We start from the raw sequence: 27,233 nt of genomic DNA on the forward strand, positions 1-27,233 counted from the left end.
AAATAGAACAGCCTTATCTACTGTTAATTACACACACATGCAATGTGGAGATTTTTGTATAGAGGGCAATCGATGAGAAATGTCACCAGCTTTGGAATTAAACCGTTACCAGTGACTCAGCAGGCTTGCTCTGGAATAGCAGAGCATTAAAAATAAGCTTTATAAACAATCATTATTACTGATTTTTCCCCAAAGTAATTTAAAAAAGCACCCGGGAAAAAACAGAAAGAAGACTACTTAGATAACACTGCTAGTTAAAGTTCAGGAGTTTCCGTGCCTGTGATTAGGAAGCTCGGCAGCTCAGAAGCCAGGCTTTTCAGAGATTAAAAAAAACCAACCCACACCAATTTCATAATGCGTACAGTGAACGCACAAGTCATTTTAAAACAACAAGAGAATCATAAACCCCTCTGGTGCTGGAATGGCAGTTCCAGACCCTGGATCAGGAGATGACCAGAAATGCCAGCGAGAAGTTAGGGAAGAGCTGACCCTCATCCTAGCCTTCCTCCCAACGCACCTTATCCAGGAGAGCCTCAGCCGCATTGTGATTTCCTCCTCCTTTCAGAGTTTTGCCAAGTGCATTTTCAGTCACAAATGCAGCAGAAACACACCTAGAAAGTGTCTTTTTTTTTTTTTTCCCTAGCCATCAGGAAGCATTTCCAGTTCCCATTCGTGCCCACATACAAATCCTCTTTGAGCACATCACAGAAATGCCTGATGATTTTCAAAGTAAGACAGAGCTCCTCAAAAGCTTTCTATATTTCCAACAGAACAAGATCCTTTATGCCAGGTGGGAGGCCCTTCTGAAAGAAATATCACCAAGTTTCAATATATTATCCCAAAAAAATAAAGCGTGGAATGATTTAAGAAAATTTTGCATCTGATTCCTCTCCATCAATGACTCTTCCCAGAGCTTCCCCAAAACTGCATGCAAATAGGTAAAATATTGCTTTGAAAAGCAGGTAAGTTTTAAAAATTATTTACCAAGTCACTAACTTCTCCAGGCTTAAAAGGTGATGCATGAGATAATGTATCTATTTCATGTTGATAAATAATTGAGTCCAGAATATAAGTGTTTTGGTATAGCCTTGGGAAAATCTCTTCAGCTAACTGTGCCTCAGGCTAGAATGATTTAAAGAAATAATGCTTATTTTACAAGTCTATTACTGCTTTTATCCACAATAAATAGCCAGGCTTAACCTCTCCATCATACTGTCACACACACTATCACACCCAAATTCACCTTTAAAAAAATTTAACAAAGTGATGACCTAAAGATCCCCAAAACCTGGAATTATTTTTGAGTAAGGGAGGAGCAATCGCCCGTATCATCGCGCTGTCTCCACTCCTGTCTCACTCTCTGCGCCCTGGCAGACCACAGAGCTGTTACAGAGGTGGAGGAATGATTGTAACATGTTAAAATAAGAAGGCAGGTGGATTCTTCACAAGTTGCTGCTGTTTTTTCTTTTAAGCCTTGAAGATTCTTGTGATTTAAACTGAAGTGACAGGAAGGCAAATGGAATAACTTTCATTACCCACACAATGATTATGAGAGGCTTAACTGACATGTATTTATAAACATGCTCTGTGATCTCCAAAAGAAAGTTGTTACAGATGAAAGGTGCCATAAAAATGCCAATTATTCCTGTTACGATATAAATCTTATGCCATATACAATGAAGTTAAATATATATGATAGGCATTTTAGAAGGATTGACAAAGCTCTCATTTATGTATTTCAGATGTTTCTTATTCCCCTCTCCCCGCATTACTTCAGCTTTAGAAATGGAGTTGGAAATAAAGAGCAATCTGCTTTGGGTTGCACTCTTCACCAATTCATAGAATAGTTTGGGTCGGAAGGGACCTTTAAAGGTCATCTAGTCCAACCTCCCTGCCATAAGCAGGGACATCTTCAACTAGATCAGGTTGCTCAGAGCCCCGTCCAACCTGACCTGGAATGTTTCCAGGGATGGGGCATCAACCACCTCTCTGGGCAACCTGGGCCAGGGTTTCACCACCCTCAGTGTAAAAAATGTCTTCCTTATGTCTAGTCTAAATCTTCCCTCTTTTAGTTTGAAGCCATTACCCCTCGTCCTGTCGCAACAGGCCCTGCTAAAAAGTCTGTTTCCATCTTTGCTGTAGGCCCCCTTTAAGTATTGAAAGGCCGCTCTAAGGTCTCCCCGGAGCCTTCTCTTCTCCAGGGTGAACACCCCCAACTCTCTCAGCCTGTCCTCACAGCAGAGGGGCTCCAGCCCTCGGAGCATCTTCGTGGCTTCCAACAGGTCCATGTCCTTCTCATCTTGGAGGCTCCAGAGCTGGACGCAGTACTCAGTTGGGGTCTCATCACGGAGCATGCATTTCTGTTTCCCTCAATTAAATTCCCTACAAGATTTGCAGGGCTGATTCCTGGTGCCCACAGCCAGTGCTCTATCTTGCACATTTGAAGAAGGGCACAGCAGTGCCTCTTTCCTGCATGACCCCAGCCTAGAGCCCGGGCACAGCTCCCAGCCCCACCATGGCAGTAGATGTGTCTAATGCTTCTCCTGTAACTTGACTCAACATGGTGCTATCCCACACATCAAAGCAGAAGAGACTCAAGTCTTCAGTGAAGTTTATACTCTGACCTATAGGGTTGCTAAATATCTCAATTGAAACCAGCTTAACGATGAGCGCTAGCAGATGACGAAGCGTACATGTGTGTGGTTAACACTGCCTCGCCTGTGACAGCCACACGTCTCATGGGACAGTTTTGCAGCTCTCACAGCTGCAGCACTACAGTGCCTAGGTTTCTGTCAGGTTTTACACTCTTAGATACTTGGGAATGCTAGTAAGAGAATCAAATAAAGGGATTAGCTCAACATTTCCCCAGGAGTCCAGCTTCCTCTGGATTCCCATATCACCTGGTTCTACCTCCCAAGCCACCTAACATGTTGTTTTTCAAGCTGCCTTAGTCTCTCTCTCCACGTCTTCACCAACCCACTTTGGTCCATTTTTACTACCGAGCCTTTCTTACTGTCCCAAATTCACAGACATCCTCAGGCTCTCACAGTCTGTTGTCCACCATGTTTGTAACTTCCCTGGTTTCTCCAGGCTCTGCTTGCTGCTGAATGAGGGTGGGAAAGGGCAAAGGTGCCCCAAGAGCCATCGTCTCTCACCACAGACTGCGTCTCTTCTCAGCCGAGGTTGTAAAGCCACGTTTACTGGATCTGTGTACTTCTAGATTTCGTCTCAGCATATTTATCCCGGCGTGGGCACATCTGTTGAATTTAACAGAGCACGTGGTACAGGTCATGTCAACGCAACACCTTTATGCTAACCCTGCATCTGTGCTGGGATTCAACATGTAGTGGGATGGAAGTGACGGACAGTGCCTGATCTGGCATAAAGTCTGGCTGTTCAAAGTTAAGCCGTCAGAATTTTTAAAATAAACTGGAGTTGGCAGAGAGAGTTTAGACCGCATAAATACTTGGTCTCATATGGCAGCACTTCTTAATCCTCTCCTGTCCCTGTCCAAAAAACTAATGTATTATGTTGTCACACCACTCCCTTAGTCCTTTGGTGTCTTGGTTCTTCTATAAAATAAGGCTCCTAGCATTTCCATAATGGCATTCACATAAATTTCTCATGAAAGTGTGCACCTGCTTGGAAGCAATACTGAGCTGGTATTGATCATTTCTTCTGACTGGCCCTAAAATCCTCAGAGATTAACCCAAAAACACATCAATCCTTCAGAGTGCTGGGGGCGTGTATTTATATTTAACTTTACCCTGTGATTAACATATTCAAAATAGACTTGGCTGTTCATTATATGAGACAATTATGAGAGTACTCTGAAGTATTTGGAATAATCAAGTAAGCACACACAGGATCAGGGTCCCAGATGGAATAATGTGGAAAAAACGTAGTTCTGTCTGGCACAAAGAAAATCCAATGGAGAACAGAATGCTAATTTCAACAAATACTCGAGATATGCCCATATCTTACTTTACATTTCTTGTATAACGGTACAGCTGTGAAGAGAGAGAATGCGCTGCAGTTATTCGTGATGAGGAAAGAGTTGAGCTTTACATAATTTATTCTTTTTAAGTTTTAGTAACTCATCTCCTTTTACAAGCTTGAACTCGACCCTGAAAACTGCTCAGTTCCATTCATTGATTGACTTTGTGACTCCATTTTTAGTAATAAAAAAATGGCACCCGAGTATTTTACATATAATTCACTGAATTTAAAAGAGAAAGTTCTTGCAATCTGTAAATTATGCATCCAAAACTTACAAAAACTTAGCTATGTTAATAAGGGGATGGAGGAAACACATTTTAAGTGAGCTGATGTAAATGCTACATTTTAAAGAGCCAAAATATAATGCTAAAGAAGGGAAAAACAAGTACACTTTTATTTTTTGTGATAAATCAGTCAAACAATCAGGTGTTTTTTTCACTTGGGACACAGGTTCAGAGAATGAAAGCTAAGCAAGAGAGCAGAAGAAATTTCAGGCAGGTAAACTTCACGATAAGCTTGTTAAGACCTGATTGCTTTCAAAGACTAACAGACATTATTAGTGGGATTTCTTTAAAGAAGATGTGCTATCACCTGTAGCTAAAAAAAGAGACCATATACTGCCCAGAACACTCAGCAGATGGGAGAGTCTTAACAGGCCAGGAAAGAGCAGACAAATGGGGTTTGAAATCTGGGATGAAACAAAGTGATCTTTTGCCATGTCCTGATTAATTACATTGGCAGAAACAAGCTGCTTAATGAGGTTTCTTTGAGTGAAAGACGCAATCCCAAATTCATTCAAAGACAGAGGTAAAAACCAGCTAAACCTGTGGTTTTCCTGCATTGTTCAGCATACAAATTGGGTTAGGCTGAGCTTTGTTCCCCAGACTGCAGCTCCAGCCGTAGGTTCACGATGCAAAGCCTTTGGCAGCAGTTCCGACTTCAGCTGCTGCTGCCCCTCGCTGCTGGTTGGTACCTCTGTGCTCTGCCCCCTCAGTTGCGCTGGTCCTCCTGGGTTTTGCATTGGTGCTGTGAATCAGGTTGGGAAACCGATCTGGCTGAAAAACAGCATTCCTAGAAAAAACAATTTTTTTTTTTTTTTTTTCCAGTTCAAGCCAGGTGTTTCCGTGATTGGTTTTACACAAGAAACAGTGAGCCAAAGGCAAGGGTGGTGGGCTGCAGTACAGAGGCAGGCACGGATGGAAACGGGGGACACCTATGTGTTAAGCACCCGCAGCAATATGGTATTGAACTACATCTCATTCAGCCACGTGTCCCATATGGAATTCCAGCAAAGGGAGACAATTCTCCTTCAGTTCAAATGCAAGGGACTTGTGGTTTAGAACAGAAAAAGCTGTATTATTTCCTTTCTCTTGCTAAATATTTTGGAGCAGCTATGGTGTTCGCCCTGTTGACAGGCGTGGAACCCTACCTGGTCACTAATCCCTTACCTGCTCCCATGGATAATTGACTACTAAGCACAAATGTTGCCTGCAGCATTTTCCTGTTGGGAGGTAGCCCAGCTGCTGCAGAATGAAGATCCAGACTTGCTGATAATCCAGCAATACTGGGGTTATATTACCAATCTCGCCCACACCCTGAGTCATGTGTCTGCTGCCACAGTTCCTCCTTTTGCTTCCCCGATGAGCACATGCATGCGCTCACATGCATATGTGCGCAAAGCACATGCTGCGGGGTTCAGGAAGGCTTCCTGCATTCAGATTTATGCAGTCCAAATTCCACCTAAAGGAGTTTTCTAAGTCTTAAATGCTTCGGATGCTGAAATGCAGCTAAAAATCAAACTAGGAATCTCAGTGGAGTCTAAGCAAGAAGAATCTGGTCATGGAGGTCTAGCTTGTTGTAGGTACACAGTAAGTATAAGTAGTTGCTCCCTTTAGACAGCAAAAGCTGCATATTTTCTATGTACTTCATAGCATCATAGAATATTTTCGGTTGGAAGAGACCTTTAAAGGTCATCTAGTCCAACACCCCTGCAATAAGTATGGACATCTTCAACTAGACCCAGTTGCTCAGAGCCCCGTCCAACCTGACCTGGAATGTTTCCAGGGATGGGGCATCAACCACCTCTTCCAGTGTTTCACCACCCTCATCATCTTTGCTGCCGCTATCCATTATTTGTCTTTTTTTTTTTTTTTTTTTTTTTTTTTTTTTTGAGAACTCTGCAAATTCCTCCGGTGCCTGTTAGCCCTCTGCTCAGCTTCTTTATCCTGGTACTTGGCAAGTTCTCCATCAATCCATTATTCACCCTGCCTTTAAACTCCCCCCTGTCAAGGGTCAGTCTAATTATGAATATCTCTTCTGCTAGCATCAATGATGGAGCTATTTTATATTAACTGTCTTATATATTTGTGAACCATACTGCACCTAGTAAGCTGATGGTAGCACCAACTGGTGACAGAGTGGTGCCACAGCCAACTGCCCTGGGGTATGGTTGTGACCTAGGAGGGAAGGGTCCCCACGCCACTGCTGAGAGCCAGCCAGTTCTCATCATCTCCTGCTCTGAAAGTTTGGTACTTCTGTCTCTTAGTATTGCACTTATGCTATCGTGATCCTTATAACAAGGTCTTTTTAGGGTATGTAAAAAAAATATTTGCTTTCTATTGCTGTTTTCAGGAACATTCATTTGCATTTGCTTGCTTTTTCTGCATGCTGACATGCAAATATCCAGAACAGCCTAACAGATCTCCATTCAGAATTGCTCATGTTAGTGTCTGAGAAGCAGCCAAGCGTCCTTCACTTTGTATACAGTTCTGTTTCTTCTGCAAGTAAAGCTGGAATTAATTCCTCATCAGGATAAATGCTTTGCAGGTGAAAGCTTTTCAGAACTTGAAACATCTGAGAAAATTAATATAGCAGCTTCCCTAAACATCCCAAAAATCTTCAAAAAGAGTGAAGATGAAGAAAAAAACACTGAGAACAGCCAACAACTTTGAAAGAAAGCCCATGTGGAATGCTGGAAGTGTTTGGAAGGGAGACTTCCCCAGGGTGAAGTGTTGCTTAACTGCAGGACTGTTTGAAATGACCTGTCTGTGCTTCAACTCCAGATTCAGTTCAGTGCTGTTCACCCAGGCACGTTCGTAGCCAATGTCACTCAGAGCCAACATACTGACTTCTCAGGAACTATTATTTTTTTTTCTTTTCCTTTTATTTTTGGAACTAGTTCAGAATTAGTTGTGTACTTAGAGCTTAAATTATAAATGACCAGCAGCGATAAGGGACATTCCTTACTTCTCCAATACACACGCCTGTTTGAGCTGTTTCCCTCTGGGTATTGCCCTAATGTAAGTTCTCCTTAATGTCCAGCACCAAGGTATTTGTTTGTATGTCTCAGAGTTTCAGGCAAGGTAGAATCTGGCTACCTTATTTCTCTGTGCTTTGCAAGAAGCAAGAAAGCACAGAAGGAAAGATGAATAGTCTTATTTTCCTCGGATGGTATCAGTGCTAGTCGCAGACTAGGTCATATTTTATTTCTTCTTTGGGACCTCTGCTCTTTCTTTGGCTTCCTCATTGCATACCTAAACTCCTTTCTGGTGCACATGGGTTTTCTGAGGACTTCAGTCATCCCACCTGGAGGATGAAGTATGACAGATTGGCGTTTTGGAATGACCCTTCAAGGCATCCCTTGGTCACTGCTGGGCTGTCAGGACACACCATGCAAGCTCAGCTCACTATCTCCGTTAGGATTTACAGAAGACAAAGCAAGTCTGTGAAGCCAGAGCAGTGGGAAAGTGATGAGAGGATGTGATCACTTGGTAGAGTTATCAACTGATGGATGTGTTCATCAACCGGACAAGGAACTACTTTGACTGGCAGGAGTCAGTAAGCATAGTTATGAAGGCAAAGAGATGGGGCAAAATTGAGCTCTCTCCTTTGTTTTTGTTTTGTGGAACCCGAGGCAGAAGCCTTGCTGGGAATAGGAGTTTCTCCTTCCTGTTCCAGACAGTGGTCTGACAGGTGAGCTTTCCTACCGAGCAGAGATCCTCCCAGGCCTTCCTCTTGCTTTCATTTGCAGCTTTTCTGACCCTTGAGGGTTTTTCCACAGTTCGAAAGCCAAAAAGAGAAAAGGCCATACAAAACCCTGCTTTTCTACCCTCCTTCCCAAATTCCACTAGCTGGGTTAATTTTCTTCTTCTTGGTTTTACTCTGGCATTTTCTCTCAAATTTCATGGCTCCTAGAGGCCCCTTTACCTGTGATATTACCGAGATCTTTTCTACCAGTATTGCATGTATCCAGAGCTGACATCTTTGATCACGTTCTACTGACCTCAAGCAGCAACGCACCCAAATCACCCGTGTTGTTTAGACTCCCACCGACTTGTTTGGGTGTCCCAAGTCAAGGAAAATCTGCAAAAGCAAAGACAGCATTAGGAGAGTTCCTCTTGACCTTCCCTTATCTGTAGGCAGAGACATGGGTCCATAAACTCAATGTTTAGTTAAAACATAACTGCTGGTACTGTTAAGTTCATAATGAGGAAAATGAAGCAGGGATCAAAAGATTCGCTTTTTTTGGTGGATTTCATTTTCTTCCTCGTCTTTGCACTTTGGTCGTAAACACTGCCGTTCCCCCTCTGCCCTCCTGTTCCATATACTGAAGATTAAGTTGGGAAATATTTTTAGAAAAGACGTGAGTATACAGAAGAGAGTATTAGACTGTGACCTTATAGCTGCTTTTGAAGCTTTTGAAGGCTACATGGCAAACGTTCTCAGTATTTCCAAATTCTCAGAAAAAAGGAGACTCATAGATTGCTCTTCATTAATTTAAGTGTACTAACTAATTGGCCACATGCATGTTTATTCCCCCTCTCATGCATGCACACACAGAGCAAAGCCAACACATATATTCCAAGAGGCCTCAAACAGATAATGGACCCACAGTATTGCCTCGATAGCTACTGGCATGGAACGAAAAGTAAACAGCAAAACAGGAAAAGGAAGGCTAAAACTAGATTAAACAGATTGCTGCATTCAAGAGTGTGCAGTCATCTGGGAACTTAATGAAAAAAAAGTTGAAAGGAAAAGTTAAAACAAATAACATACAGGCCCCTCTTGTATTTTTGCAAATCCCTCACCAGCTGTGTGGTAAAATGCCTTTAACAAACTAGCATGCAGTATAAAACTTAGATGTACAGAATTAACCTTTCATTCACTGAAGTAAGCAAAATATCAGGTTATTCCTCATCACTGGAATTCATATTATGCTCGGACTGTTTGACAGAAGCTGGAAGGAGGATGACAGGAATCCCAAAAAGGAGCTTCTTTGTCATTTACGGGGCGGGGAGGGGGAAGGAATTTCTCAGGATAAAGACATGTTAGCAATAGAAATTTATGCTGCATATATGTAACAAAATATGGCTTCAATTAGCTGTAAGAGGAGGTGTGCAAAAATCAAGGTGATTTAAAAACCTGGCCTATCACCAAAGCCAGCTGGGTCTCTCACTGTTTCTGTCATTTCAAAGGCAAAAGTCTCCTGCTGAATACTCTAGTCCTTTTTAATCCTGATTTGGATTTGAACTTGAACCCTAGGTCCTAGAATAAATCAAACCCAGTTCCTAACACATTCTTTCCACACTATTTCTGATAACACAACCTCTATAGAAATAACCTGGCTTTGCTTCTGCAGCAATTTCCAAGAGCTACAACCAGGAATTTCCCTACTTTTCTGACTGACTTTCAGGTTAGCTGATTAAGACAAAAAAAAAACAAAACAAAAACAAGCCACCCCTAACTTCTTTCACCACTGTTTTAGGTTTCTACATTTGGAAATACAAAAACTATCTTAAGATAAAGATTCTGTTGGGACAACCCATTGTGTCAATTAGGCAGTCCTTTTCTTCTTGTCTGATCTTCGAGAGAGGGTAATCAACTTGTCTGCAATATTTCTGAGTTCCGCCGTAGCCCCATAAATTGAAAAAACTTTTTTTTTTTTTGAGTGAATCATGTTGCTGCCCACTAGACAGAAGGCACAGAAAGAGACTTTTCAACCAAGTTAAGCAGAAATGCATCCGTTGTTGCCCTGATGGGAACACCTGTAACCAGTCCTACAGACCACGTTCACCACAGAGCCTAAAAGCAAGAAGTTCTCCTATATGCTACCAAGGGTATTATGTTTGGGTACGTGCTGTGTTTCTGATGGATTGTGTAACACAGGACACTTCTTCCTTAATCATGAAGGAAGGATGTTAGGCTGGACATTAGGAAAAAATTCTTCACAGAAAGAGTGGTTAGACACTGGAATAAGCTGCCCAGGCAGGTGGTGGAGTCACCATCCCTGGATGTGTTTAAGACTCATTAAGATGTGGTGTTAAGGGATATGGTATAAGGGAGAACTTTGTAGAGTGGAGGTGATGGTTGGACTCGATGATCCCAAGGGTCTTTTCCAACCTAAATGATTCTATGATTCTATGATGTCTTCTGGTCCAGACCAGAAAATATCTTTTCATTTGATTAGCCCAGCCTGGGCTAGTGAATCCCACAAGTTCACCTGCAAATAACTATGAAAGAACTTACTCAAGAGCCAGATGCCTCTCCTGAATTCAAACTCGGGTAGCTAAACCTACATTTCCAATGCTATTTTACATAGGACATTACATTTTGACTATCCTTAACTAATGTTGTGCAGCAAGCATTTGTCTAGCCCGTTTCTAAAAATTAGCTGTTATTTCCGTTTCCAGGCAATGGAGAGCCAGATAAAACTATGTGGTCTCCAGTTCTTCTAAGTGAAAGGAGTTATACCAAAATGCAAACAGACTCTGGAAGGCAGCGATGGCCATTGGTTGTACTGCCAGCATCTATAGTCATGAAGAAAAAGGAGGTACTTGTAGAAGTCAGCACTTCTAACAAGCCAGTCTTGCTGGGTTTACATAGCAAAACATTTCTTGTATAAAAGGAGCTCTTGATATATCCATCTTTATGAATGGTTTGACTACTGAAAGCTGTTTACAGCATAACTCTGGATAGAAGATAGTAAAGCAGAAAGTGGAACTTAAAACTGCCGTGGAGCTCTGAGTTACTGTGAAGGGGGAGCAGGACCTCCTGCCACACCAAGAGAGCCTGGATTCCTGTGGGCAACTCAGCCTTACATTAGCCCAGACTCCATTGAATCGCATCTTGTTCCGGAGCACTGGCAAGCTAAGGTCAACGCTAGGGTGGTTTGTGCTGCAGATCTCTCAACTGCATCTGACCTGTAAATAAACTTATTTCAAGTACTAGTACAGCCAGTATCATAACTTCCATCTGTATAAATATTCATCCTGAAAAGTAGAAAACCTATTTTTAAAAATATACATTACAAATATACATGTTATATATCCATTTTTATGAGCCATAGACACCAGAGATCGTTTCATAGAACTGGAAACGTCCTGACTAGATATGAAGCCATGGTAAGACAACAGAGGGCTTCTATATGGAAGTAGGGCAGTGGCTCCCTGGTTGCTCTAATATTTTTTTTATATATATTTCTGAAGATTCCAGGTATGGTACCATATAAAAAAATATTAAGATATTAAAACTCTAGGATGAGGTTCTCATTGCTGTCTCTCCAGCATTAGATATTGTGCTTCACTGGTAGGGAACTGTGCCTATTTGAGCAGGCACATCAGAGGACAAGCTTGCAGCTGGACTTGCCCCTTTCTTCCACCCACTCCTTCTGGTGCCTGATGGGTTTTCGGGCCCTGGTTCATGGATCCTCCCACATTCCCTGCCCCAGAAACGCTTAAAGATCTGAAAGTTTAGGAGAATATTTCTCCTTGTGCTCACTGCTGAGCCTTCAGCTGCAATCCCTGCACCCAGTGGAATGCAGGTGGTAGACAGCCGTCTGTAATTTCTTCAAGGACTGCAAATAGAGGGGGATATAAGCACTCAAAGAGATGAAATCCTGGTCCAAATGGAATCAGAAGGAATTTAGCTGTTTACATGAACGGAGCCAGGATTACCCCTCTAGCCAAGATGATAAGACCCTGAAGTTTATCTATACATTTACTCTTGTTTTCTGCCAGCAGTAAACACAGTAAAAAGTAAGATAAAGACATATCAAAGAAGCTGACTGTGCTACAAGGGATGTTTCTCCTAGCTTCAGGCCACAAGATTATCTTGCACAAAGCAGTAAGTACGAAAGCTGTTGTGCAAACACTACACACCATTGTTTATTTTGTCATATCACAGCTAATCATAACCCTTTCAAAATGCTGAGCAGATATTATGGAAAGCACCACACTGTCATTACTGTGGAAGGTAATCACTGGTAGATTGGAGAGCTCACTTAAACCACTTCAGCTGGGATTTATATTCATTGTTGTACAGGACTTTGCAACTCATCTGCTCTTGAGAATGAAAATTGATTATGGGAAGAAGTGCTCTGAATATGAACTTTGACATACTCCTAGATCTGACTTATTTATTATGCTGTACATCACACTGCCATAGCTTTGATATACCGTTTCTCTGTACTTTGGCAAGGGGAAAGGACTTTTCCCAAGTGTGGTATAAACATCGTTACCACTACACTATTCTAGTGGAGGGCTCTGTCAGAAAAAACGGTGATTTTAAGACCTTGCTGGTCACAGATATCTGCCCTGCTTAGGACAAACACTTAGGCTGTCACAGATGACCGGGTGTATCCCAGAGATACACAATTCACTGCTTATGAGATAACGTATAGGTGAAGCATCCATTGGTTTAAGGCTTTCTTTTACCTGGGATCATCCCAGCTCTGACTGTCATCTAGAAATCCCAGAGAAACAACCTCAGCCAGCCATTGATGATTTACTGGTCCAAAAGAATCATCAGAAGGAGAAAAGTCAGAGCTAAGGAAGCCACAAGGACTTGTGCTACCTCCTTTGTGGCAGAGCTGGCAGCTCACGAGCACAGCCTACAACCCGGCGTATTAACCCAGACCATCAGGAATTTGCACCAAGATATTACACCAGACTGCACAGCAGGATCCTGGTGAGGGGCCGTTAGCAACAGCAGGACAGAGGAGCAGCTAGAGATTTCAGCCTCTTCCTCCACAAGTATGACCTACAGGCCATTGATTGATGCGGTGCTCCTTTTCTAGCAGGATGCTGACAGGGTTATGGGGTGGTTTTTTCCCCCCCCTCCATAAGAAAAAAAATATGCATTGACATTTTGACAAGTAAGGCTTTTCAAAAACTTCCTCTGTCATGAGATTTAAACTGTACTTGATTTGTTTCCAATTTTGATTTCCACTTGTTGCAAGCGCCACAGGTTCAAAGGCACCAGGAATAACGCTCACAGATACCTCATCAGAGGCTAAAAGAGTATCAGCTTTCCTGGTCCTGATGGACCTGACATGTTGGAGGGTTCTTCCTTCCCATCATGTGGCCTGACACAAGGGGAAGAGGCAGAATTACGCAGCTCTCCTGCTCCCCCCGCATCCTCCTGGAGACCTCTCCCGTGGGCACAGCACACTGGACCCAGCCTGTGTGTCAGCAGAAGCCAGCCCTGTTTCCCTTCTCCTCCTCACAGTGAATAATCTCCAGCTCATACCGGCCAGCAGTAGCTAAATGGAAAAGTTTACCTCTTTGTTTATCCACCACCAGTAACATAAGGTTTAATCATATATCCCCAGTCATTCAGTGCCCTGAGATCGGCAAGTTCAGGGCCGTTGTCAGCAGCATCCATTCACTTTATTAAGTTCAGCAGGAGCCGAGCCTGTGGAAGCAGGGTCATTTTTCAGCTCTCGTACTCTTCCTTGAGCAAGTTCCTGTCCTTGATTTTATGGCTACAAAGCCAGGCTTCAGCATGTAAGTCTGCCCACTTCTGCCTTGCAGAGTCTGCTAGAAAAAACTCCCAGCAGAGGTGTGAACTTCCCCAATTAATCTTAATGAAGTGTTAACTTCAAAGCTGAGCTGCAGCCATTTATAGGTTAACAGAACCTTACAGAAGAAAAACCTCCCAGCTTGACTCGTTAAAAAACAGCTCCAAGGGGATGGGATTGGTCAGATTTGGGGGTTATTCTGGGATCTGGAAGAAATCCCACTTCACTGGCAGCCTTTGCTCATGCACCACTTCCATTGCAGCTGCATTGTTAGGAGACCAAAGGGTCAGGCAGCCAGACTGGAAAAACTGTACAGTGAATGCATGCTAAAAATATCACTGGAATAGAGCAGATGGAGCAAGATAAGGAGGCCTGGATGATAAAGGCTGTAAGGAACCGTGTAGGCTTACTGAGCCAAGTGACAACCTTGCTCATACTGTCTTTTACCCTATTCAGGTCAGTGCCAAATTCGAGTCCTGAGCCCAGATTTAATCTCTGTATTTCCAGAATCCTCAGTTACCCAAGGATGCAGACCTTTTACCCTGAAAACAATAAGACATGTGCTTCAAATTGGTTTGTAGATGCTTGCAGTATTAGTGTCGCAGTTTTTGCTAGCATTTCCAGCCATTGCTGTATCAGTGCTTTTGAAGGCCTGAATCCACATCAGGGATCCTAAATATAGGTCTCTCGGAACAAGTCCTTCATTCAGAAGGGTCATTAACCTCATTTTCCTGATACAATGCCACAGGAGTGGAGCCTTTGCAAGGAACTCTTCCCTGACATGTCTCTGCCTGATTTGCAGCCAAGGAGCCTAAGAACTGGGGGTGGAGAATGCAGTTTGGGGAACCAGGCTATGACCCATCAATACGGATTCACTTCCTATTCCCAACACAAACTGGTCGATCTTTGTGCTCATTTTTTACCCTAAATTAGGACAAACGCATTGAGCTGGTATAGTTGTAGGGACCATATAAAGAGACTGGTAGCACCTTCCCTGGGGGTAGGTGTCACCAGATCAGACTTGCATGACTTATACACTCAGGTAGTCCAGCAAGTGAAAACTCAGGTACCTCATTTTTAACTGTCAAAGGCAATAGGAAAAGCATCTCCTTTGATAAAGCCCAAAAAGGCAAAGCCGCTGTGCTGAGCAATGCAGATTGCATTCCGGATACAAGAGCTTAAATGTAAAAGAGGAAGATCCTTCCTGGTGCTTCATTACAAGCTCCCTTGAAGACCTCTGACTCAGCTGATTATTAATTGCCAGAACATGCCCACATCTGCCTGTGTAAGCTTTTTAAATATAAAAACTGAAGAAAGAGGCTAAATTAATTATTCCTATTTAGAGAAGTTCAAGAGTAAACTGCTATGTTGCCATGGATGCTGTTTGGTTTATAGTACTGTTTTTTTCCTCCTTATTAGCCACTATAACTAACAAGAAACAGGAGTTCACTTCCAGCACCACAACACGGCTCTGACCTCCAATGTACTGCCAGCGGTAGTAGTGGGGCAAAATACTTGAAGTTTTAGTTTGGCTGACGGTTGGATGTTGGTCAGATGATGCAGAAACAAGCAATAGCTCTTCCAGATCCACAAGATTTTTCTGCAGAATACCTCAAAACCAGCTGTGCTCACCAGGGTCAGAAAGCAGTTCTTTTCACATTGCAAAGTTACTTCATGCTAGCAATCACTGTGCTTTCTCCTCCTTCCTCTGAAGTGTCTCATTAGAGAGGACCAAGTAATAGCCTGGGCATGGCAAGAGCAGACACGGTCGATAGTGGGGCAGGGTGAGAGGTCCCACTCCTTTTAGGAGCTGTGGGTCATCACCGACAGGAATAGGAGGCAGTTGTTTTAACTTACAGCAAGTTTCCAGATAACTGGGGAAAAAAGGGTCTTTCAGCAGCCTCAGGCTGTGAGATCTGTTGGGCTGCTGTGACACTGCTCAGTCATGAAACCAAATCTACAGCTGCCAATAAGTTCTTTCCTAAACCACAGAGGCTTTTTTTCCCCCCCCTCTGTTGGAATGGGAATGTTAGTGGATATTTACTATGACACACAAGCTGCCCAAGCTGACAGAGCTCTGCTCTGCCTCTCTTGTTCCATGCCAGCAGGAAAAGTGTTGTTTGTCCCCACCAGGAGCACGTTGCTGATTGCTAACCCGTCTCCCATCACCTCCTTCCCGATGCCTGCATTTGGGTGGAACATTTTGGGCTGCGCAGATTCCACTGCCATTCTTAGTTCCTTAAGGACAAGCTCCAGGGAGAGCTAAGCATACAGCAGCTCCCAATACAGCAACTTTTCCAATCAATTCAGGTATCCAACTTGAAAGTCTGGGCTGTGCTGCATTCTCCAAAAACTGACCTGGATATGCATATGGGAACACAATGGAATAGCTGTACTTCAGCTTGATTTGTCAGATACAGCCTATACCCTTTTTAGTTTTAATTGCGCACCCAGTATGTTCTTCACTTAGAAGGCTTTGTAGAGACCAGAAACCAATTACTAGCAAAAATAATGATTCTGCATTTTACAGATCAATTATTAATGTTTAAAACCTTTGTGCTATTTCCCGTCCAAATTATTTTCACTTGCATAGCAACAGTGGAAAGGAACAATGCATCTCACAACAGAGCAGCCCTATTGACTGGGGAGAAACAGGTGCTTCCCTAACTGCTGCTCTGCAGGGCTGCCAAGGCTTCTGTAAATAAGTTATGCTGTTGCACTTTTCTCAGTCTGGTTTGCATAACAGAGCTTGCAGGAGTTTAAACCAATACCAATTAATATATCCTTATATATTCTTTTGGATACCAAATCACTAAAGCCGTGGAGGCACAAGTTTTAAGGCATCCCTCATCTCCTAATTAATTTCAGTACTAAGAAGCAGAAGGGTGCGCACACATATGCTCATGCCTACATCCATTTCTGTGTGTAAATATGGAATAACTAAGTAAGGTACAACTCTTTGGCCCCAAAAGAGACCACTAAGAAAGGAGTACAGTAGACATTTACAGTGTAAAGTGACACACAGAAGGTGAATAAGAACTGATAGGTCACATTACATCACTTCAAGAAGTGATGGGTGTCATACAAAACCATCAGGTACCAGGTTCAAAACAAAGAATATGTTGTTCTTCACATCATATATTATGCCATTGAACTCCTTGCTACAGGACACTGTGAATGCTCAAGGTTTACAGGGGCTCAAGGGAAGACTTGATAAATTCAGATAAGGGAAATACATTGACAGTTATTGAATATAAAGGCACCAACTCTGGTTCCCTGAGCTGCAAGTGGTCAGAGACTAAAGGAATACATTGGGGAAATATCACTTCACGGTCAGCCTGTGCCCACTCAACTACTCTTACACTCTCCCAGTAGCAGTTGCTTTTGACTACTTGCCAAAGGGCCTAGTACTCCTTAAGGGATGGGCACCAAGGAGGACAGCAGGACAGGGGGAACCTCTCCAGCCACAACCCACTCCCACGGTACCTGAAAAGAAAGCAGGGCAGGTTCCACCAAGAGTCCAGACCATAAGGCAATACTATGGTGAAGAGACAAGTCCAAGGTCAGTAAGTCAATCCACATGTCAGGGCTAGGATCACACCCGGTGGTTGCCAGGTAGGACCACGACAACAAGACAGGACCGAAGTCAAGTCACAAGATCCATCTGCAGGCTGAGGTCGGGACTAGTGAGCTCTACAAACATGCAGAGGCTTTGCCAAGCTGAAGAACAACACCTCTCTAACACAGCTCAGGCAGGGGGTGAGGGTCCCCAGGCTGAGCTTAAATAGAGCTGCTGGGGCCATGGGTGTGGGTGGAGGTCCCAGGTGAGGCCAATGAGGGCCAACAAAGCTTAATAAAGTGCTCAGAGCCCTGTCACTACTGCTGGAGAGGAGGATCTTTGGTTTTATTGTTTGGTATTTTCCTATATCATGTAAATCCACATCTTAACAACTTACTGGCAGTGTGGAGCATGAGCCTCACCAACTATTTCAACAGGAGGGACAGTGGTATGATGAGATCATTAATATTTAAGTTGATGAGAACCAAAACCCTGAAGATGAATACTCAGCTCAACAGCTCAATAGACTGCAATTGTAGCACCCGTAGACAGGCGTAGTCCCTAATTAGCACTTTGCACAGGTCCACATATTCGTGCTTCTGAGATCCAGTAAAAGACTAATGCCTTGGCTGAAGTTATGCTGTACAGTGTTAACCTCTTCCCTGATAGAAAATTTCCAAAAGACACAGTATTTTTTTTCTCACACTGGTATGTTTCCTGTTACATTAAAAAGGCAAGGAAATATTGCATGATTTTAAGACTTAGACTCATGGAAAAGAGTCTGAGTTGCCTCTTACAGTTACAGAATATGTATTATATTAATGGTCTTCAGCCTTCCTAGGTTTTAACAGACTATGGAAAGCCAGTCTTAGTGTGATTCATGGACAAGCATGTGAATCCCTTCCCCTTGCATCTCTGATCACACAACATACGCTGGCAGGGACAACAACAACGTTTATGGAAAAATAATGGCGGTTATATCATTAATGTGTCAAGCTGCTGAAAATCGGAACACCAACAGCAGACTATCCATTCTCGCTCTGTGGATCACTAATGATGTATTTACTAAGGTTGCTGAGCCGTGGAAACATACAGTCTTGTACTTAATAATGTGAGTCATTCAAATGGAAATTTTCTACTCTGATATTTTTTGACTAATTAAGACCGTTAAAAAAAATCTATACTTGCTTCATACTCTTTTGTTACATCGTTGTTTTGAATATTACCTTTGTGATATTTCCATTTAAAAGAATCGTGAAGGCTAAATGAAATAATAAGGGTTCTACTTGTGAAAAAGGAAAATTTATTGGCCTAAATTCATAGGTCAATATAGCACACCACATTTCAAATTAAGAAAACAAGTCTTTTTTCTTTTTTCCTACTGATGCAGTAGTGAACTCCCTTCTTAATTAAATGTTCGTTGCCATAATGGCAGCCCAGGGTGTCGAGACTTTTGTTGTATTATGAAGTTGGGTAAACAAAGTGCTTAGAAGGGTTTGAGGACTGAGCATTCCGGGAAATGCGCGGGTGTCTATAATACTCAGCAGAAATGGATGACAATCGTGACACTGTGTATCCTACTATGGCAAGCTGTCCGTAAAAAAACGGATTTGGCCCATCAAATCCAGCACTTCATCTCCGTTCTGAAAAGTCTCGCAGAATGGGCAAGGAAAAAAATGGGAGCGATGGACTGCAAGTGACAAACTGCAGAGGCAGCAGTGACAGCGAGTCTAAAATATGCTACAGAGGACATTGCTGCATTAGCAGCTCTTCGATGGAAATGGCAAGGCCAACAGCTACCTAGAAATGGAAGACTCGTCTGGGCAGAAAGTGAAATGACCTGAATTTCTACCCACAATTTGATCTGCAGCCAAAGCAAAAATGTATTCGAAACAGTCAGTGCCGTTACTGCGGTGCGTTTGCACTTCTCTGGGCTTTCGGTCCCAGGCTGATGTTCTATTTCCATAGAAAAATCACTGTGCTTCTACAGACTGCTGCAGCTTCCTCCCCAGCCTGCCTCGGTGACCCAAAGAACGCAGTGAAACCCAGTTAAGATTTTTATGCAAGGCATTTTTTCTCCCTCAGCTTGTTACCACCAGCTCCCTCGGGCAGACTCGAACATCTCAACTTACTTTCCTCACTCTGTACCAAACTGTCTACACATTAAAAAAAAAAAAAAAAAAGTTTATTATTTTAATCTACTATTGTACCTTAATAATTTTATTATTATTCTAATATTTTTTCTTAATGACACACACTGCATCCAGACAGCTTTGCATGGGACAGCGTAACTGAAGGTAGATGCGGTGGGTTAGCGGCTGTGGGTGCTGTCGTGTGTTGTCCGCGCAATTAGTGATGGTAAGACGATGAAGATAACTCCCGACGCGCATCATATTGTGTCTTGCGTTATGCCCAAGCTCACTCTTTCTGTCAATCGATAGTTCAATACTATTTAGTACTAGCTCAGTCAATACTTTTTCTGGCAATAGTTTTATACACGGCGGTAATGTACCTCTCCTTCTTTTTCATTTTTTCCTCCACCAGTTCCACCCATCAGCTCAGTGTTTTATTTAACAGTTTCATAGACATTCAAAATACTACTGCCGCCGTGCCATGCTCAAACAACATAAACCTAGCGCGCTCTGTTCTGGTTTTCCCAAACTGACCTTTTTCTGGCTTTCCTAATACGCCTTGCCTTATTTGCACGAATCTCTCAGCTGCCGAGTTCATCTAGGAGGTGACTTCTGATTTCTGTGGGATTTAATCTCCCTGTCTTGGAGCGTGTCTCAGGCTCCTCAGGTTTGCGGCAGGGACAAGGGGTTTAGTGGGGATTAATGGGATTGGATAGGAAGAGAACTGGGGCAAAGTGGCAGGGGATTGGAAACCGGGTTTTATCACGTTAAATTGTGTCGTGAATTTAAAACTTCATTGTTTTTACCATTTCCCCCCTATATTAGACTTTCTATAATTTAAAGACATGTAATACATGGTATATATATAAATATAAAATACTAACATCTTGATTTGTCATTTAAATATAGGCCCATCCAGGGAATCAAGTTCTGAAAGGGGCCTCTTATTTTCCTACTGAGAACTGAGTCTTTCTTTAAATTTAAAGCCTTTCCATAGGTTAGCTGCTATGGAAGTGGGTCTATAGGAGAGCTCGTCAGCTCAGCAGCACTGCTCACACACAGCCTCCCGCGTCCCTACTCTCCTTGTCCGCCGCATTTCACTGAACACCAAAAATGTAAAAAGTCTTTGCTTTCGCCCCTCGTTACACGATATCGGCCTCCCGTAACATCACCCGTGTTTCACCAGAGCCCTGGTCAAGCCAAGAATAAAACTTATCCTTTACAGGAACATTTTTCAAGGGAAGTGAAAATTGTATCTAGAAGGCTCACTTAAGGAGATTAAATTAACTCTGAAACTTGTCACCTGCAAATACAGCTCAGCTGCTTCTGCTTCATGTATTCTTACTGTTTTACAAATTATCTATAGGCATAACCCTTGATTTCAAGAGATGATGGGCTCGGATCAAGTGCCCGAATCTGGGGCGAGACCATTAGAAACTCCTCAGCCCCAGTCTGAGCCGCGAGCAGCAGGGCTGTCCGGAGTGTGGATAACTGGAATTCATATCAGGGTGGTGGTGATGTAATTTGTACAGCTGGGACATCACACGAAAGCCAAAGAAAAATAAGAAACAACACATCCCCAAACACAGACACACACGGATTAGCGGGAAGTTTCACCTCAGGAAATCATTGTGGCTCTCTGTTCCTGTCAGTAATGTGTCTGCAAATGTCACCCAGCAGCCATGCATCACCCCACGAGCAGCCCCAGAACACAGCGGCAACCCAAAGGGTGATGAGAAAGAGATTGCCAAATTCTTTTGAAACAAGTCAGGGATTGGACCCGTCGGGAGAAAAATTACGCAATAAAGTAAACAGCTTTTGCCAAGAAAACCAGGACTCGGGGAGGAAGTTGCCTGTGCCAGTCCTGGCCACAGAGGAGAAAGCTGTTTCTCTGGGAGGGACAGCGAAGCCGGATTCAATATTTGCTTCTCCTCCTTGTCGACTTCCTTCTCTCAGACAACTAAGTTTGTCCAAGCTGGTGCTCAGACCCGAGGCTTCCCCTGTGAATGGTGTCTGGCTGCACACAGGCTGCACGTCTGTGTGAAACCGCTCAGCCAAATTTTAACGGGTATACGTGGCATGGGAGAAAAATTTCTCTACACCAGAGAAGCCCCATTTTCTTCTTTGACCTCACAGCAGAGCTCCGTGGTCTGCCATTAGAAGAAAGACCTCTTTTATCTTTATTGTAGACCAACAATTAGAGAAGGAAAAATTACAGGTCCAGGAAAATTCTGGATTTTCATGGATTTTCCCAATTCCATTCTTTGCTCCCTCTGAGCACATCTTCGCTGCTCACCGAAATGAGAGTAGGGTTGGTAGCCACCAAGCCAAAGGGTGCACCTTTAGATGAATGTAACAAAAGACGCAGAGATCCTCGTGGCTCTCCCATGAGAAATGAGAGGCTGCAGGGACCCACCGCTGGAAAAAAAAGCCTCTGGAGTTTCCTCTGCTGGTGTCCTGCTGTTTGTGTCCTGAGCTGGAGCCTTCATGCTGGAGACCCTGCCTCTCTTCTGGGGCCCGCTCAGCCTCAGCCGCTCTGCTGACATTACCGGCCAATTTGTCAATCACCACGGTAATCACAAGTCTACGAGGAAATGAAGTCACGACGGTAACTGGAATAACTTCAGAAAAGCAGGGACTGAAAACCATTACTGACGAGGGCTGAATCAGAAACAGTGGAAAACTCTGTGTCTCATTACAAGTTGCCACAATATCCAGATTAAAAGGATTAATCTGGATGGTGGTGCCATACGCTGCTCCAGGTGGGCTGAAGAAGGGCTTGGCTCCGTCGAGTACTCCGAGAGTTTTAACAGGTTAATACTGGCAAGTTTATTTAATACACTGAGCTCAGTTCCTGTTGGCTAATGTTAATGTTGGCACAATTAGGCTGATGAAAACACTGTGCAGATGTCCTCTGGTGATCCAGTCCCTCCCCAACACTTATAACTATCAGATAATAAACTCTTTTTCCATGGTTGCTCCGGTTGGTGATTCACTGAAGATTACTTACACTAGTTCTCCACTTCCTTTTGTAATGTGTCTGGGCTTCTTACCTAATTCAGTACTTTCGTCTCGGCCGTTCTTGTTATTGGCCGGTCCCAGTTTCTCCGGGATTCCTTGCTGCCTGCAGAAAGCCAGGCTGTCTCCGGGGCCAGCGCCACCAGCACGTTTCTCATCTCACTGGTTTATTTTGAATTGCTGCAAATACTTCAGCTTGCTGGATTTTTTTCTTCTTCTTTTTTTTTTCTTCCTTTTTTTTCTTCTTTCTTTCTTTTTTTTCTTCTTCAGGAGCTTTTTCTCCTAACTAAACTCGTCTTACTCCTATGTAGCTGATTCCCTGTTAATATTTACTAAACGCGATGTTGAAACAGAATTGTAAAGTCAAGCTCCTGCTTTATTTAAACCTCCATTTAGAATATTCAGCGCAAACAACAGTTTTCCTATTGGACTTTAATTAATTCTTGTCCATTGTTTTTGCTTCTAACAGGTAAATTTTGCTATCTTACTTCTACTTTTAATGATGCTCGCCTTTCCTATAATCATTGCTGATGGAAAACGAGAGGTAGATGATGAAAAAACAGTGGGTCCTTATAGGTGCTTATTCTTCAATATTCAAGTGGAGCTATGAAAAAAGCAATCCGAAGAACAGCTACTGGCCGTAAGAGCTTAAAGGCATGAGGAACGAAGGCAAACCTTTGTTCCCTGAAGAATGGTGGTGTCACGTGGTGGGAATGCTCCTCTGGTTCTCTTGACAGCAGCCTCTAGCATCCACATGAAGCCCTTAGTTGCTCTGCTTGCCCCCATACCTGCTCTTTTCCAGCTCAGGAAGAAGTTCTGAGATTCTGGAGCATTTCAGCATTTTAGCATTGTTCTGCAAAGGCCTGTATCTACGGGGTGGAAAGTGGCCTGTAAAAGGATGTGTTGGAAGCAGTTTTAGTCCCCTGGCTATGTCTGGGAGGAGGAACGTGGGTTTCATGGCATTCAGACAGCTCCTCAGCCTGGGCGTGTTCTCTGCTCAGTGCCCAAGTTCCAGGCTTTTCTCTGTGTTTTCCTTTTTCTGGGAAGGAAATTTGTATGTGCGGGCCAGAGTAAGGTCACTGCGTGGTCTCATCAGATTCTGGAGCAGGATAACGAAGGACCAAGACGCCGGGACATCCACCGTTATGTCCCCACAGCTCAGCTGAATTGTCACCTGGTAGCAGTCCACACTGCCTGTGGGGGACGAAGCCCTTGATGTGATCTGCAGAAACCAGGCTGCGCCCGTGGTGCTGACTTTTCTCTTATTTTCAGCTGCTAGAGCATGTTAAAGAAGCCTTTTCCCAGCATTTCTCTTCCATGCAAGCCCCTGCTTTAGTTGCCATAGGGATGGCTTGTGACTGCGACTGGCAGGGATCTCAAGGCCATCTCTCTGGTGATGTGATGTCTGCTGTCAGCCAGTGAAAGCCCTTACTCATTTGCATTTCACAGCTACAGTGATGTTTATTGCCAGCATCAGAGCAGATGAAAAGAATGATTTGTTTTCCTTAATTTATTTTTTCTTGCAGGCCAGTTACAATTCTATTTTATATTCTCTTTTGATAGGAGTCGGCATGAATCAAGGCTAGAAACTCATCGTCGGAGGCAGGGAATATGTTGCTGACCTTATCTCCAATCTAAAGATGCCATGCAGATTTTCAAGGAACATAAAGCCTAAGGAATTGATCTGCGCATGGGGGGAATCAGAACTGATCTGTGCGTGGTGGGTGGCAGTGGTCAACTGTGCACTTCAAAAGGCATTCTCACAGAATGGCCTCAGTCATTTATATGCGATAGAAAATGAGGAAAGCAGCCTTTCTTCCACGGCATTGTTTTAGTTTGCAAAAAGACTATGTTCACAGCATTGTTGCTTAATTAAAAATATTTTGAGCGTGGGATGTGATAAACATGAACCTCTAAGAAGAGGAATAAAGCGAATATTCTAAGAATAATCCAAACTATCCAACCTAGGCAATTCTGTGATTCTGTGTGAGATTTGTGTTTCAGGAAACAACTCTGGGGAATTTGTCCTTATTTGTTAAACAGTACTATCTAGATGGGAATATAAATGAAATACCCTACTTTTCTGTAACACTTCTCGTTATAACAACTCATGAGTGCTGCGTCTGGCACTATAAGCGCCAGGTACTTTCCCGAGGACCTCTGCTGTCCTCTCTTGCCGTAGGATGGGAAACGGGAGGTTTCGTTTGGGCAGTCTTGAGGAAGGGAACGAATTTCCCCTTGATGCCCCCCTGTTAAGTGGAATTTCCTTCTGCAGAGCCACTGCACAGGGGAAGGGCAGGGACCGGGGACCAGATTGTGAGGCTGAAAAAGGAAAACCAAGGATGAGTTCTTTCAGCATGTGACAACCCTTCTCCACAGGACGAGGGGAAGGAGAGCGGACACGTGCCTACACGCCCTGTGGCATCCCCCCGACGCTGACTTTGTAGGCATTGTGAATGGGAATGCCGGAGAAAGTAATGGATCACAGTAACGCCTAGTCCAGGGAAGGCTGAATGAGTTCTGCAGCTGAGGGGTTTTAGCTGAGCTCTTCCTGGAGGAAGAGGAGTGCAAATTCACATGCACTTTTGATTAGGAGTTTGTCTTCCACATGAGTCTCTGAGATGATGGAGAGGACAAAGTGTAACTGGAAGAATGGATATTGTTAGTGACCTCTGAAACCACCTTGAAACTTCTTTGAGATTAATTCTGCAAATTAGCTTGGCAGGGAGTAGAGCTGCCTTCTACGTCTTGTTCATCTGAGCATATGTTTAAGTCAGGCCATGTCCCAACTACAGGACCAGCAGTGCTTTCTAATTGTGGATTACATCCAAGCATGCAACTTTCTACTCTCTTCCCCTATATTCTGGTCTCCATGGGAAGGAATTGCAGGGAATTACTCTCCATGCAGGTTTCCAATTGAGCAAGACTGCACAAAAAATCTGTAGAGAATATTTTTCACGCAGTCTGCACGTTACGGAATCGGCACTGTCCCGTCCCTCTTGTGAAAACAGTTGTCATCATCTCTCTGTCACTCCCCGCTGGTCTTAATCTTTGTATTCCCCTTGTATCTTTTCATTGCTTTCCTACTCCGCTGCTATCTTTCCTTTTTCCTCTTCTCCACCTCATGTCACCTCCTGCTCCACCCTGCTTCCTCCCTTGCACCCCTCAGTCTTTGCCATGCTACTCCCCACGCTATCAAAAACGGGTTCTACTAATTGATTTAGAAACACAAAAAGCTTTCAGGCTCGACGAATCGAAATGTAACAGCTACATCCCCGAGAAATGACACGGCCGAGTGCAGTAGTTGAAACCTGGGGAGACGTGCCTGTCCGGCTCCCGGTACGTCTGCGTGTGCTGCCTCCTGGAAAACGGCGAGGCCCTTGTGAAGCAGGAGACATACCGCAGAATAAACATTTGTACAGCGTGTGACTCACATAGAAACAAATCTGGCCTTGCAATTAAAGTCCAGGAAAGCATCCTAAAACCCCTTTGACTTAAGCGTCTTAGGACACCCAGTGCATGCTCAGTAACTGATACACGGCTGCTCACCGCAGGCTCTGGGCTGTTTTCTGAATCCAGCTTGCACAGTGTTTGAATAGAAAATTTGGTAAAGGCATTACAACTTTCCATTGAGAGACTTCACATCTCGCTGAGAGGGCGATTTACATTTTTAACCCTACCGACTGTTGACGTATTTGCTCTAATAGCGTTCGCAGAACAAACCGGGGTAGCTCTGTGGCTAATAATGCCTCCTGATTTCATGTGGATTGCTGGCGCTTTGAGCAGACATTTACCAGCAGCTGGGAGCTTGGAGATACAGCGTCTATTCTTTCCTTTCACATTTGCCTACAGAGCTGTAAATGTCAAAGCCTTTCAAGTGCCCCTCAAACAAAACGAGTTAGTAAATCAGCAAACGTGGCACCGCACACACTCATGCGGTGCATGTTAAGCTACTGTACTTCATTCACTTCTTTATCCGATGGCTCCGTGAGAAGAGAGGGCTCGCTGAGGCGCCGAGATGCCTTAGTCATTTTGTTTGTTTTTTCACATGGCTACTGTTCTTGTTTTGTTTTTTTTTTTTTTCCAAAAGCTGCGTCAGATGTGCTTAGCATTCAACTCAACTAGATACATTGGATGAAAAGGCTATTTTCTCTTCACTGATGAAATATAATTGAGCCCACTTATAATGAACTCGCATACCAAATAATGAAACTCCATTTGTGTGACCGGGGCTCTTTTCCGAACCCCACAATTCCCATTCCCCTAAGGGGGTGTTTTATGTGCGTTTCCACCAGTTTCACTGAGATCACAATTTGGCACATCAGCTTTGCTTGAAAACGCGAGTTCTTCATTGTCTCTATACCAGAGAGAAGCAAGTTTGTAAAAAGAAAATACAAAGAGTAGGAGCAGTTTAATTAGCAATCAGTGTTAGTTGCAAAAAGCCCCAGTCTGGCTTTGCCGAAGAAACCATTTCTTTAGCAAACAGTTTTTCCCAGTCTTCTCTTCTGTTTTATTATGCCATTTCACTGCGACTCGCGGTTTACTGGGGGTCCCCTTTACCTTCAACCTGTTTAAAGTTATCTACTGCAAATTCTCCAGGAAGCTGCCACTTTTGGCACAGCCCTGCAATCTGTTCCCTTGAAAGCCCTAAGGGCCTTGGCGAGGAGCGAAACGGCGCAAGGCAAACATTTGTATTGTGTCTTTGGGGCTCCTGCAGAGATAAAGCTCT

The 27,233-nt window shown here is 43.5% G+C and overlaps 1 long non-coding RNA gene across 1 annotated transcript; it reads right to left on the minus strand.

The window, feature by feature from the left end:
* Positions 1-4,166: 4,166 nt before the first annotated feature.
* LOC141745453 (uncharacterized) lies at positions 4,167-17,521 on the minus strand. Its single transcript, XR_012587765.1, has 3 exons — positions 17,282-17,521; positions 8,282-8,361; positions 4,167-5,070 (listed from the first exon to the last, which is right to left on the minus strand). It is a non-coding gene; the product is annotated as an uncharacterized LOC141745453 (long non-coding RNA).
* Positions 17,522-27,233: the final 9,712 nt, after the last annotated feature.

This window comes from Larus michahellis, chromosome 6 (assembly GCF_964199755.1).
Source record: "Larus michahellis chromosome 6, bLarMic1.1, whole genome shotgun sequence".
NCBI lineage: Eukaryota > Metazoa > Chordata > Aves > Charadriiformes > Laridae > Larus > Larus michahellis.